The sequence below is a fragment of the Euprymna scolopes genome, chromosome 6, assembly GCF_053919585.1.
Source record: "Euprymna scolopes isolate OS-2025 chromosome 6, ASM5391958v1, whole genome shotgun sequence".
NCBI classification, from domain to species: Eukaryota; Metazoa; Mollusca; class Cephalopoda; order Sepiida; family Sepiolidae; genus Euprymna; species Euprymna scolopes.
In genome coordinates this window covers 156,057,661-156,071,372 of record NC_136487.1, presented here as the reverse complement: position 1 = coordinate 156,071,372, position 13,712 = coordinate 156,057,661, and the positions used below count along the sequence as shown (strand labels likewise).

Genomic DNA, 13,712 nt, shown 5'->3' with positions numbered 1-13,712 from the left:
AAAAAATATTATGGTCTCCACGTACCAATTTTTCGATTATGAGCTCTTAGCAGCCAATTTTTCCAGATTAAAAAGTTTTTCACATGTCTGAATATCCTATATACCAAATTTCAAGTCTGTAGTTCAAAAATTTGTTGAGTATATAGGTTGAAAAGTGTCCTCACACACATTCTCACTTTTATAGATATACTAGCAGGCCGTTCGGCCTTCCATGGTCATAAAATATGCATAAACTTTAATTAATGCAGAATTTTTATTTATTTTAAACAGAAATACTGTAGGTATTAAACGTAATGTTAAATTCCTTTAAAAAAAATAAATAAAATAAAAAAAGCATTGTTTTGTCTAAGCAGTTCACATCATGAAAGTAAAATAAATACACGAGATGAGATCGAAACCAAATCCTTAAGATAAGTCAAGTAGGATAACCATTAGGCCAGCTTGACACAGTCATTGAAAGATGTTTTCAAACCTACTTATTCTTAACATAAGGAATCTGTCATGAGATTGATTCACACATGCACATTCACTAAATAGTTAACAGACATAAGAATCCATTGACTCCTACGTATCAATTTTAACCCCTTTTTTTCCGAATGAAAACCAATTAAAAATTTTCCACGTTTGAATATTCTATATATTAGGTTGGTGCAAAAATAAAGTTTTTTTTTTATCAGATATATATATACGTCAAAAAACATTTTTGCACCAACATAATATCAAATTTAAAGTCTGTAAAAACAAAAATTTGTTAAGTACATATAGGTTGAGAATTGTCCTCAATTTTTCATAGATAAATTTGACGTATTGAAAAAATAAAAAATATATATATATTATTTTGACTCCTAAATGAGGGCATTGAAACTTTACCATAAAAAGTTTAGTTATGGTCAAAATTTTGATGACATTTTAACTTGTGATTTTTTACAAATTTGATTACAGAACCACCATTTCATCACAATCAGATAAAGTTTTTGATAAAACATTTTCCAAGACAAAACTTTGGAAATAAGGCTCAGATAAGGCATTGCCCACCTTTGTCGTCAAGTGGAAGCATGCAATCTAAGGACTTATGCTTAAAAGTAATGCACCACTATGAAAATCATGAAATGCGGTGTATGGTTGCATGCTGTACTTTTCCATCATGACAAACGCATTTAACTGATGCAGACGATGCAACTTTATGGATGAACATAAATGCGCAATTGAAATTACAGCTACTACACTGAAATTCTGATCTCTTTCAGGTATCATTCCAAGTACAGATATACTAGAGAGATCAGATGAAGATTTAAAAATCAGAAAAGAATGGGAAGAAACTGGGCATATATTTTCGTAATTTGTAGACTATATTTAAATATAACCTATACCTTGATGGAGGGAATAAGTGGAATTGTGTGGCTAAACTGAACAATTCCTGACTTTCTTATAAAAGCGGAAAAAAATGCAGAATATTTTGTAAAGTTGGCAACATTTAAAACTTTGTGCATATATGATAGTGGCAGCTAGTGTGTGTGTGTGTGTGTGTGTGTGTATATATATATATGTGTATATATATATATATATATATATATATATATATATATATATATATGGTTATGCATATTTAATATTATAGTTAGAATGTGATCTTTATCAGTATGCAGAAGGCTTATACATATTGAGATCATGTCAGAGTTTGGTTTAGACATCCATTTTGATTTTTCTTTTTTCGATTTTTTATCATTTTGTTCTAGCTTGGGATGGAGCATCTTACCAAATATCATTTATCTGCTTTCTCATACATCCCAACCAAGAGATCATTTTAAGATTCTAACTGTCCCTTTACGTACAGTTGTCTGTATTTCTTGCACTTGGTTCACCTGGAATATTTGCCAGGTAGATTTTGAAATTGTTTTTTATGAGTCCAGTTGCTCTTATAATTACTGGAATGATGGAGATATAGAATTCCAGTTTCTTTTCATGTCATAGATATGCATGTATATGAGCAAATTATTTGTATTGGACAGTAATACGATCATTGATGCATTTATAATGAAAACTAATAAAAGAAATAACAAAAAGTCTCTTGGCAATTCAAACTTACAATTTTGCAGAAAGTTGCTGAGAATGCCATGAAAAGGCCAGATTAAGCATTATTCAAAAATGAAAGAAAAATAAGCAAAAAGAAAAAAAACCTTAAATGTATCTGATATCCAGTTATTAAAAAAATCCATTTTTTATTGGAAAAAAAAAAAAGATGGCCACCTTAATATTGTCATTAAAAATCATGGCACCTACAATTTACATATTTCTATTTTTAAATGTGAAATAATCCATCATTTTTAACAGAAACACAAAAAATGTAACCACATAAGTTATTTTAAATTTGGCAAAAGTTTCTATAGAGAATAACATATATATAACCTACCATGATCAGATCTGATGCCTGTTTTTACAGGGAAAAAAAGCACTAAGGCATGAGAAACTGTAAAGAAAAATAATAGGTAATACAATTTGCACAAAACTATTCAATCAATTGTTATGATCAACAACAAATATAACAGTTGATATTGCATGATATCAGAAAAGCAAATTATTAGTGAAGGAAGTAAATATTATATATTAAATAATAAAATAAAGATCTTTTGGGGATAATGCAGAGATTTTGTATTTTAAATATTTACAAACATTTTTTCTACTACGATCAAATCAAAGTAATCAAATCAAGAAACTAAATGGATTTTGTACATATCATTTTCAAGTTCTGTTGAGAAATATATTGATCCATCTATCATATAATAGTATAGACTAGACTGTTAAGCTTTGGTAGAGCAATTAGTCTAGAAGATAAACTTTGAAATAACACTTGTGGCTGAGAATATACATGTTTGTACATTGCCACAAAAACGTATGCAAATTAGTTGGCAAATCTCTTTACATAAATAATGACAATACTTCTAAATAAAGAAGTAAAAGATACTTATTTTAGCTATAATTAAAATACAAGCTAGAAGTAGAAGAACAAACACGAGAAAAACTAAGATAATGCTCAGTGGTCGTAACTCACTCTTTGACCCAGGAAAGTATTCTCGTGTTGGCAGGAAAGAAATAGAGACCAACTGAATTTGACGTGGGGCTTGCAAACCGGATTCAGAAAAATTGCAGTGGAACAAAAGGTTGATTAGTAGAGGATTCCTCTTATCACTTTGAAAATGTCTTGGTGCAGTAGACAAAAGACCACATGACCATGTCATGATAAAAGAACATAAGTTTTATGTTTAGTTGTTCTGCTACGTTGGGAAAAGTCAATGATAAAGAGGTACCTATGATGCATACATACTTCATCGGTGTAGAGTTGCTGGGGCAAATTTCAGGAGGTTCTTCCACTTCTGACTAATAGGGACATATCCTTACATAACTGGTAAGGTGTTCCGTAGCTGCATCTGCAATAAAATACTGCATGCAAGCAAGTGTAGGTCTTCCAGAGTCCAGGACAGGCAACAGCTCCTGCATAGTAAGAGAGCCATGCTTCACTGGATATACGATAAGAATGTAATAGAACATGCCAACAACTCTGTTCTTTGCTGAAAACTTCAAACAACACTTCTGGATGTAGCAGTATGTGAGAAGTGTCTCCAATTATTTTGTCATGTCAAGCACAATGGTGGGTGAACAAACCAGAGCTTGCGTCATGAAGTTAATGGCTTGTCTGGCATTGGCTGCTCACACAAGACCTGGTCTGTAATTATTAAGGAAGACTTGAAAGCTTTGCAACTTCATGAAGGAAGATACCAAGGATCGAACTAAATGGCAAGCAGACTTATTCAAATGTGTCTACAATTGGATAATTATGCAGTCATGCAGGAAGAATATCTCATGGCATAATTTATGATTTTCAAATGAAATCAAAGAATAGTGCTAGTCATGAGGTTTTTAACAATCCACACACAGAAAAATCATAAAACTAAAACTTATCTTTCTTTAATCAACTGACTAATATCTGAGTATCACTAGGTTATACAATTAAAAGGATAGTGATACTAAATTCAATGTTCATTAAGTGATTTTTTTTAAATTATCATATATAAAGCTTTTTTGACAAAATAGTCTTAAACGTTTCTCATCACAGATAAATTTAATATTATATAGATGATTTTATTTTATCAAATTGTAAAAGGTTAAATTATATTCTTTATTATAAACAAAGATTGGTTTCAATCTAATGCAAGTTAAGATTATATTTGTTTTTATTACAGATTGATATTTCAGTTGCTTTGAATCATGTGGTTCTTGTTCCTAGGATTTAAAAATATGTCCTTTTATGATCACGTGTGGCACAGTAATTAGAAAAACAGGAGTAGCAAGCGATTTGCTTAATGGATACCACAGCATACAATAAAATCAGCTATGTCCTGTTCAGATTTTGTTATATGTTGTAATTCACAGGCCAATAATATTAGGAAAAGTATGAACCTTCAAGTTCCCTTCCTGTGCTATGGATAAAATAAAAATTTGTAAATAAATTAATCACATACAATGAATCGTTAATAGGTATTGTGGTTTAGCATTAAATGCTTCCCTCTCAACCAGACTAATTTGTCATTAAACAAACCGAATGAAACGCAGTGGATCAAACAGAAGATTCAATCTGCTTTAATTTCCGGAATGTTTAAATAATGGTTGACATTTGAGAAATACTGGAAAAGCAAAAAAAAAAAAAAAAAAAAAATCAAATATGAAATAAGAAAAAAGAAACCATTTTGTTTTTCAACAGAAGTTCTCGTTAGGAACATTCAAAAGACAATTTGTACCTAGTTTGCAAGCATTTCAAATATAATTCACTTTGATAAAATTAGTATAAAGTGGAATTTTTTATGATGCTGACTATTTTATCTAGTTGAAATTATGGGTTTAAATATTCACAGCATGATTTGGTTTGTTTTATAACTTATCAACCCCAGTTGATCATTTAATGTCGATCAAAAGTAAAACAAAATAGAATAATCATTTGTTGTAAAACAAGATATTTTGATAGAACGATGTAATTTTATTAGCATTCTTTGCCAAGGAAACAGGTAGGATATTTGTGGAACATTACTTCCTCCTGGAATTCAAAAATGTCCTTCAGGTCACCCACCTGATAATGTATAGAACGGACATCATTCCAATCAATACATTGCACAAATACTGTTAATAGAACACAACAGCCAACACAGAATACAATATTTTCTTTACGCAGATAAGAGTGTGTTATTTATGTGTGGCCTATGTGCAGTTGTGCAAGATTTACCGACTCCTTTTTCACACTTTTATCTCTATATAAATAAAATTAACTCATTTTTTCCCCATGTGAGTTTGACCTTAATAGGATTAAAAATCACGACATTACATTCAAATGTAATGTCCCCACACTTCAGCACAGGATCTGAGGTGTGCTATAGGCCTACTAGCCTTACAGTTCCTTGATATTTATACATTTCTATATTTTTTCTGATGAGAGTTCACTGCCACAATCAGTTAGAATCAATGGAAGTTGTAAAATCTTTTCTCTCTATTCAATTCATACTCCGCCCACGACCACTTAACACCGCTGCGGATACGTCCACAGGGGAATATACAAGGAACACTGGTTTGAGTTCTTAGTTGCTTAAAAAACATGGATTGGCATTTTTCCGTCGGGTGAAACGCAACTTTACATTCCAGTTATTCTGTGGGTTACTTGTGCCAAAACTTTAACAGTCAGCTGCCAGCGTTCTTCAAATCTTGCACCGATTAGTTGTTTTAATATTTTATTTACTGTCTTTATACTTCTATTATGTTTGCACTGATTTCATACGTGATACTACGGGGGGAGAGGTGACTTCCTATTTTCGGATTAGTTACTTATTTATTTCTATACATTGCATTTCTGAGAGTTTCATTAGCACAATTACTACTATGCTATCGATATTGGAATCAGACGACATTCAAATTGGTTAACAGCGACAACAAAGAAAACAATACAAAAAAAGAAACCAAAACAAACCATTAAAAAAATAAAATAAAAAAACACGGTCAGTTTTCTGGTTTTATTTATTCATCTTTTTTCTTTTTCATTGAAACAAAGAAAAATAAATAAATAAAATCTAATAAAAATATTTTCATTATACATGGTAAGTTTTATTTTTTTGAATTTTGATTTTCCATTGAAAAAAAAAAAAAAATTAGTTTTAAATAAACATATTTGCATTTTACGTGGTAACTTTGGGTTTTTTCTTTTTTTTTCCTTTGGTATTTTTTCAAGTTTGTTTTGTTTTTCATTCCTTTCAATTTTACGCATCATATATTAGCTAAACCAGGGTGGGGGGCATCTATAAATATAAAAGCTAAAATGTGTGCATGTGTGGGTGTTCCTTCACCGTAAACTCGGCCTCCTCCTGCTACTACGACAATGACGTCATGTTTGACCTAGAAAACGTTGACATTAGTTTCAACCACCTGTAAGTGTTTTTAAATGTTTAATTTTATCTGTTCTCAATTGTGTGTCTGTTTGGCATAGAGGTAACGTGTCAGACATTTTTTTTCCGCCTTAGCCTCGATGCTTCAGATTCGATCCTGTCTTCCTACCTAAACTTTTTTCCTCTTTTACACCCTTTTCTTTATACATTTGTTCGCGGTTTTACTTTGTTTTGGCTTTTTCAATTTTTTATAACATCGTGTTTTTTTAATAATATTAAAACAGGCTCCCCCTCTCCTACATACACACCTCTAAACACCCGGGCAACGCCAGGTACCCCTCCTCCCCCACTAGTAATTGATAATTTTCCAATTGGATTTGTTTTTTCAGATTATTGTCAGTGTAGGTATTACAAAGAATCTATAAGGAATTTTATTTTATTTATTGGCTTTACATTTAAATGTATGTAGATGATATGAAATTCTGGTGCTAGTTTTCATTTATTTTCACCTTTATTCACTATTTTCTTAGCATAGATGACAACATGGTTCAGTTTTCAACAGATGTTTTCATGTTGCAGATGAGATTCTGTTGCAAAGTTCAATAATTAGTGAATTGTTCATATTTTCAAATAAAAATCTTAAATCTGTAAAATTAGCTTATGTCCATTGATAAATCAATGCCTGTTATTATCAGAGTGAATGAGTGCAAAATTTTATTCGTCTTTGTATTTTCCATGCTTTCACAGATGTCAGCACTTTTCATCACATACGTATTTGCAGTCTTAAAAGTGCTATTTTATGTTTTGATATTGGACCATGAAATGTAATCGATTTGTTTGGTTCTTTAAAAATTTTGTAGAATCAAGTATAAAATCTGTTTTATCTGTAAAAGAATATGTTAAAAAATATTAAAAAAAATTGAAAATTGAGTTTGATTTTGAAAAAATTTTAGTATAAAATTTTTCTGTTATTACTAACAATTTTGTTCAAAAATTTGTATATGATTTTACATAAAAATTGTTCAGATCTCCAAGAAAGCTATTAGAAATATGCATTTGTAATTTGTAAAGTAAATGTGTTGAATCTAAAAGTCTATATTTCAGAAGTTTTCAGAGGAGTGTTGATAATTTTTATTATCAAGACATTTTGCCGTCATCAAGTGTGTCTTTTTGAACTTGGGAACCTTCTAGTTGGATCTATGTTCTCATTAACAATTTTACCGATTATATCTCATGGATTGAAAACAATTCCAATTTGAAATTCTGTTCAGGTTCCAAAGTTCAAAACGAAGCAGGTCAAAAGTTATAGCAGACAAAAACTTCTTGAATTTGACAAGAATAAAACGATTGTAATAAACAAGATAAAACAAGAGATAATGTACATAATTGATCAAATATATCATCATAAAATAATCGATTATATGCTTTTTTTTTTTTTAATCCTTTGAGATGAGACTTCATAATTTGTGTATTCATTCTTTTTGTGGACTGTTATCCTCATCTTCATAGTTGTTGTTTCACCATGTTTCGGCACACTCATCCTTTGGCCTTCTTCGGGATAGAAGTGCTGAGTCTTATAACTGTATTCCCAGTAATTACTACCTTCCATAATTGTTGTCTTGTCACGTTTTTACAAAGACAAAAATAAGCATATATAATAATATTCGGTACGAACCCAACAATGGAAAACCAGATAAAAACACAAAATTGAATTCATAAGACCATAAAATCCAACCTTGATCACCCTTCAGGAACCATGGTGCAGTGTATAGAAGCATTGTTCCAGGTAAGTATTGTCTAAAGATGGCAGTTTCAATCCTACCCAAGTTAGAGGATTAATTGGCCAAAACGTGGCGAGACAACAACTATGAAAGGCGGTAATTACTGAGGATACAGTTACGAGATTCAGCATTCCTATCCTGTCATGGTTAATCACCTGAAGAAGGCCAGAGGATGAGTTGGCCGAAACGTGGTGAAACAACAACTACTATGAAGATGAGGGCAAAAAGAAAACACAAATATATTTAATCTATTGTGCTCATTTACACACTATCATTGTTTGAGAAGGTATGAACTCACAATTTCATCTACCTATGAGTAAAAATAGCAACTTGTGTTTAATTAATTGTATACAGCTAATTAGTGTTGTGCTTTAGCAAACAAAACTGAAAATGATTGCTATGCTGGAAACGAAATCAATAAAGAAAAAGATTTGTTCCCAGCATGCAAATGTGTGAGTGTAATGACAAATTAACTCTTGATTAACCGTTTTGTATGAGGTTTTCTTTTTTTTTTTTTTTAAGAGTAAACAAAAAAGATGAGAAAAAAAAAAGAGGTAGTTTTTTTTCTTTTCTTTTTTTTTTTTTTTTTTTATAAAATGATGGTGTGATCTCAAGCATCAGCAGGGGCAATAGAGGGAAGGGGTAGGCTGATCCTGTTTCTAGGTTAACAATTCCAGCCAGCCAAGAGATGGAAGACATGAGAACATGTATAGCCTACTACTACCACCACCACCACTACTACTATTCGTAGTAGTAGTAGTAGTAGTATTCTTTCCTTGTCTGTGCTGCTCATGGTGATAAATAGCAATAGTAGTAGAAGTAAGAAACTGAAAATAAGGGAGAGCAGAGATCCCTAGTTATATATATATGTGTGTGTGTGTGTGTATGTATATATATATGAATAACATTTCCTGTGTAATAGACATTCTGACAGTGCAGTGAAAGTTGAAAAGATGACAAGACAAAAAGTAAACAAGATATAAGAGAAAACCAGATGACAAGACTGAAGACTATGACAATGTCATGTCAGGATAGCAGACAGATTGAATAACTCATGTCTAGCAGATTGTAATTACTTGGAAACTGACAACACAAAAAAGAAGGTTAATCTCAAATGGAAAAATGTGTTGTTTTTTTTTTTATTAATTGAGCTAAGTAAACACTGGCTAATATAATTTTCATTTTAAGAATATTCTTTTCTGTACCATTGTTGCAAATTAAATCTGAACTGTTTTACATATAAAAATAAAGCCAATGTTAATGCACTGCATGTGCCCAATACATTGTTTTGAGAAAAAAAAAAAAAAACGTCTAGATGATGGATGTAAAAAAGAAAAAAAATTAATTCAAAAAGTTTAATAAATAATTTCAAAAATATTTTTAAAAAAATGAAGGAAGCTTGTAAAAACAAGTTGAAAGGACGAAGAGGAAAAAGAAAACACATTTAAAATAAAATTTCTAACAAAAAACACTAAAACACAGCAAAATGAAAAAATAAAATAAGTCCTAATGCTTATCAGGTAATTAGCCTTTAACAATTACAAGAATTAAATAATTGAAAAAATTGTTGATGAAATAATATTTACAAAATACAAATTAATAAATTCAGAGATTATTGAAACTTACCATGCTATTATGAAAGTGACATGGTGTAGGGTTTACAGGTGTGAACTTTACACCTAACATGCTGGGTTCAAGTTCTATAAAGGCTATTGCATTACTTCCACTAATACTCTTAGGAATCGATCCTGTTATGTGCTATATAGTAGATTAAACTTAAGCGTAGGTTATGCATTTTGACGAGAAGGAAAACTAACATCAGTCTTTAATTATTCTGACATTGTTTTCCTCCTGGACAGATACAATGATGGTTCGGAAGAGATGTTGGAAATTGAGCAACTTTTGTTTCACTATAACCCCCCCCCCAAGTACCCTTACAAGTGCTATCCAATGTCTTGACACTGGAAGCTTACCATATTATGCAACACAAACTGTTGAATGTAACTTTACAGGTTGCAAAGTGCAATTATAGTAATAAAATCCAAAGTTTTGCAATATTTGCATATATCTAATTTATGGTGCACATATCATGTGACTGCTGCAGTTCAAATGATAGGACAGTACCGCTATGTTCAGTAGTATCCGTGCAATTAATATGACGCTTCATGCATTGCTCCACGCTTTGTTTGATCTGAAATCCATACAGATGAATGTAAAATGCAAATTTGAAAACTTATAATTTACGAGTTTGAATAGGTCCAAAAAGCTGCAGAATAAACCAAAAACATCTATTGTGCAAAATGAGAAGGCAGAGTTGATCGCAATTGATAACTAGAAAAGGTTCAAGAAATTCTGTTTGGGTTGCAAGAACTTCAATAATCAGACAAGATAAGCCCAATAACAATAAGGATTCCATGCTCTAAAACACACAGGCAAATTGTGTATTTACAAAGTGCCTTCAATAAGTTTCCAGACTTTTTTTTCCGTATGGGCACTTTTATTGATAGTATACACATGAAACTCTAGTCCTCTTCAAAGTAATCTCCTCCGGCTGCACTGCACTTGGTGTACCATTTCAACAACTTCTGGGAGTCCCCATCGAAGCCCTCATGTGTGAGCGTGTCAATGACCCTCATCACAGCCTCTTTCATCTTTTCGATTGCTCATTACGACAGCCTCTAAGGTTTTCCTTGAACTTATGGTATAACCAAAAGTCACAAGGAACAAGGACTGTAGGGAGGGTGAGGAACTGTCTTGATACCCATCTTGGGCATGACATCTTTCTTTCTGATCTTCTGAGTACCCTTGGAACAAACTTCAGGCAACTCTTCCACATCTTCAGTTCTTCACGAATAATTGTATGTACAGTTCCCACACTGACATCAAACTGTGCACTTATTGTCTGTATAGACACAACGGTCCTTATTCATTGCCTTCCTTGAATCTCTTATACCACTCAAAAATTGATGCTCAATTCATGCAAGATGTTTTAAAAGTAATCTAAAGGATGCCATTTTTTCCAAGTTTAAAACAGAATTTTATTGCATTTCATTCTTCTAGTGCCCTTATGTCCAAATTGCATTTTTGAAATTCACCAGCTGTGACAATTAGGCTTTAGTAAGGTATATTCCAATTCCTGTTGTAACTGTTCATCTGAACTTGAAATTATAAAAATTGGTTAGCCATCTCCTAAGATGTATAGCAATAACATTGAATTTTGCAGAAATTCTACAATAATTTTAAATGCCTGTACAAAAAAATCTGGAAACTTCTTGAAGACACTTCCATAGCACTCAAAGAGTATAGGCTAATTCAACATCTGAGTTAAGTCCAGTTTGCAAGCTTCATGGCATAAAAAAATTTCAACATATTCATGACTAAGTTTTTAAAAGTATCTTCCATTGTAATTGCATGATAAAATTTTATTCTTTACATACCCAACAATTCTATGCAGAATTCATTTTCTGCCATAACGATTCAGCAATCTTCAGTATCACGTGCATTCAACATTATCACTGAAAAACAAATTTGAACAAAAACATTAGTCAATTTTATTTAATTACTGTCAAAATTAAGTTTTGTTTTTTTTTCAATTCACATTTGACTTTAAAGATTTTAAAATAATTTTAACAAACAAGTGGCCGAAATTATTTGATTTATTTGTATATCAAAGCAAATGAAAAAGAAATTTGTCACTTCAAAAAAAAATTAGTACAACACTACTTTTGAAGATGCCTATTGAGAGACTTATCCGAAACAGTGAAAAGTTTGGCATTATGAAAACAATTTAGTAGAGATAAAACAGGTCTAACCTAAATATTTTAGTTAAAATTTCTAGTGGGCAACATGTTAAAGCACAATAGATTTTAATCAATTAAAGATATTTTGAAATTTGAACCGACTGATTACATCAACACAATAAAACAAGTTAACTTTATGACTAAAAGGAAAAAATACAAATGAAGCATTCATGCAATGAAGTGGCATTTACAAATATTAAAAATGAAAATAATACTTAAATTAATTGGCAACATCAGCATCTCAAATCTTTAACAAAAACAAACCTCAAAAGTAAGCACAAGTTGACACGATTTATTAAAAAAAAAAAAAAAACATATATATATATATATATATATATATATATATATATATATGCTGAGCTTAAAGAATGGAAGCTACATTAGAGTGTAGCGGTTTTTAATTTATTTTATAAGCAAGAATTTCACATTAAGTAAAGCATCTTAAAACATTAAATTAAAAAACAAAATAAAAAAAAGATTCAAATTATTTTTGTGTTTAAAAGGTTTAGTTTGCATTTTATAACTGGTATAATATTTTGTAAATTATTAGTCTAATTTAATAATTTTAAAATCAATTTTACAAGAACAATTCTCATGGTGCAATATCACACAAAAAAAATGTTGAGGAGACAACTAATCATCATATGCACTTTTCACACTGGGATGTATTGGACAAGATCAAACCAAAATGCCAACACTATTCCAACATCAATAAAACTATTGTGAATATCTTCGGATTTTAAAAGGTATAAAAATAATCTGTGGTATTATCACAGTTCATATTTAAGGTTCACATAGTCAGGTATTGATAAAAATTTAGTAGATTGGTCGTAATGTCAGTTTTTGTTTTGTTTTTTCATAATACCAATTCAGAGGAAAACATCATTCTTCTAATATGATGAAAAAGAAAGGGGGGGGAGTGGGGAATACCTGTATTGTAAAACTGCCAAAGTGACATTTTCAAAAATGTAAAAAAGAACTGTGACAATGTATAAGTTGTAGTTGTGTGTTTAATGTCAAGATAACCGTGAGATTATGTAACAATAGTAAAAATTGAGCTTTAATTCAACACAAAATCAAATGGATTTCTCTATAGAGTGATAAAATGTAACTGAAATATTTTTTTTTTCTAGTGGCAGTTTTACATCCAAACTTGCACATAAAAAGACAAATGATTATCTTATTGCTACTAGTAACATAAATTAAGATAAAGTTCTGAAAGTTAAGCATAGGTTTGTGAATACAGTATAATGTGAGCCAAGGATCAATTTATGAGAGCAGCTAGTGGATTGTCAATCTGTACGTAGGGATGTTTTCAACTCTTGCACATCATATTCCGTTTAACATTTGTCTAATACATGCCAACTACTTCTAAACTAACTTATCAGGTTTTTAAGTTCATTCTTATCACTAGCAACCAGGTTTTCGTTGGCCTTTTCCTACCTACCTCAACTGTGCTACATTTCAATGTGACCAAACCAACAATGTCTTATTATTTTTTATTTTTTTTACATAGGTGTCACCACTTATCAAGGCCTGGAGGCCATTCGAGGATTAGGATTAATGAGTGTACAGTAGTAAAAGAGACAATATTGTAGTAATTGTGAGTAATGGAAATTTGGTAAATTGGATTAAGGGGATGGTTCATCAAGAATTTGTTTACGTTGAACTTGAAGACGACCAAATTTTAGTCAGCTGGAAAGCAGGCAAAT

The 13,712-nt window shown here is 31.0% G+C and overlaps 1 protein-coding gene and 1 long non-coding RNA gene across 15 annotated transcripts in view; one reads left to right on the top strand and one right to left on the bottom strand.

Annotated features, from left to right (window-relative positions):
* The window catches only part of LOC145278069 (uncharacterized), a 373,119-nt gene that overhangs the window by 171,296 nt on the left and 188,111 nt on the right, over nt 1–13,712 (bottom strand). For 9 of the 14 annotated variants that reach the window (XR_013868326.1, XR_013868317.1, XR_013868322.1 and 6 more), the window contains 2 exons: nt 11,638–11,715; nt 2,411–2,467 (listed from right to left, as the gene is read on the bottom strand). The gene's annotated coding sequence lies outside the window, so the exon portion shown is untranslated. The remainder of the gene's footprint in view (nt 1–2,410; nt 2,468–11,637; nt 11,716–13,712) is intronic. The other 5 variants (XR_013868318.1, XR_013868323.1, XR_013868324.1 and 2 more) reach the window with 1 other exon arrangement.
* The window catches only part of LOC145278072 (uncharacterized), a 48,272-nt gene that overhangs the window by 19,840 nt on the left and 14,720 nt on the right, over nt 1–13,712 (top strand). The gene's annotated exons all lie outside the window — the stretch shown is intronic.